The 1,563-nt window shown below is 39.3% G+C and overlaps 1 non-coding gene across 1 annotated transcript; it reads right to left on the bottom strand.

Annotated features, from left to right (window-relative positions):
• Nucleotides 1–490: 490 nt before the first annotated feature.
• On the bottom strand, nucleotides 491–572 carry trnas-uga (transfer RNA serine (anticodon UGA)). The gene has a single exon. It is a non-coding gene; the product is annotated as a tRNA-Ser (tRNA).
• Nucleotides 573–1,563: the final 991 nt, after the last annotated feature.

Genomic DNA, 1,563 nt, shown 5'->3' with positions numbered 1-1,563 from the left:
GATCACAAGAATTCAAAAACGCGTTTTCTGTATTAGCGTTGCTCAGTATAAATGGCAATCAAACTCTGCTTGTGCAAAAACAGACATTTCAATGCTGAGCATGCCCCACTGAAAAGGCACAGAAAAAGACAGTATCCTCTTGCTTTGGCATCCAACAGATATTTTCATCTGTTTAAACTGACAGAATAAAGAGGATGTGCTCATCACCTGCAGGTAAGTGTATTGCATTGCTTCTTGTTTTGCTTAATTCCACGCACCCCCGAACATCCAAACTTCACGATAGTTCGACAAACGTGTTGAAACTGATTCGTATTGGAAGTTGGTGGCTTTTTGTGTCTCGACAGATAATTTATACAAGTAGATGACTGAGTCAGTCTTGAAATTACTTCGGATTCTTCACAGTTGAAAATTTACTTTCGATTGAATGCAAAGCTCAAGCTCCACGAAATCCAAATCCTGCAAAGGAATTCATGACTTTTAAAGGTATCTACGCTGTGAACAGGATTCGAACCTGCGCAGGGAGACCCCAGTGGATTTCAAATCCAACGGCTTAACCTCTCGGCCATCACAGCTGTGACAAACTTATCAATTTTCATACTAAAACAACTGAATTCATTTGTTGGAAGAACAAATTGTCAAGACCCAAAGATTTCGCCAAATCCTTTGCAGAGACCCAGACGAACGTTACCTTAAAAGATTGACAGGCTTTCACCGCAAACTAGATTCTGACACAGCTGAAGTTGTGGGAATGATTCTTCGTCGAATTATAGAGTCACGGATGTACACCACACGAAGAGAGGATCATTGTCTCACTGCGTCCGATCAAATTTGACTCAATTGCTCATCATCTGGTGCCAAATTAGCTATGCTGTTGTGTTTTAATATTCATCGAAATATGGTATTAGAAAAATTGATGCTAAGTCCATAAACACTAGCTACATTCGTAAAAAAAAATCGGAATTAGAAAGAATGCAGAACCAATTTACAGGAATGGATCCAGCAACTAATCCGTAAGTTCTGACATCAGGCAATGAACTTGTGAGCACAAGAGAGGAAGATTAACCGAAGATTTGGAACTTGAAATCTTCTTGATGGAATTATTTGCAAAGTTTTTGCGTTTGTTCTAGAGTCATCAAGTCGTTGAACAATACAACACTGAAAGTGGCCCTTCTTTCCAACATGACCATGGTGGACAGATATCCTAAATTAATAGGTCCCATTTGCCAACATTGGGCTCACATCCCTCTAAACCTTGTTACTCATATATCCATCCAGATGCCATTCAATGTTACAGTTGTACAAGTCTCCACCGATTTCTCTGGCAGCTCATTCTGGACACGTCTGAAATCCTTTTAAATCCTTACCCACTAATTTTAAACCGATGTTTTCTAAATTTTGACTTCCTCACCAGCCGGAAAACACCTTGACGAGTCAACCTATCCATGTTCCTCATGATCTAATAAATAGCAACGATTTGACTTTATCATACTTGTCAGGAGGGAAATGTGTGGACATTATTTGTCGAAGGTTTGAAGTAGAAAGTCTGATGTACAGATTTTTAGA

The sequence above is a fragment of the Chiloscyllium plagiosum genome, unplaced genomic scaffold (genome assembly GCF_037043375.1).
Source record: "Chiloscyllium plagiosum isolate Xiang-an unplaced genomic scaffold, Cpla_swu_hap1 HiC_scaffold_39, whole genome shotgun sequence".
In the NCBI taxonomy this organism is placed as follows: Eukaryota; Metazoa; Chordata; class Chondrichthyes; order Orectolobiformes; family Hemiscylliidae; genus Chiloscyllium; species Chiloscyllium plagiosum.
The sequence above is the reverse complement of the archived record's forward strand: the minus strand, read 5'-3'. Positions and strand labels throughout refer to the sequence as shown.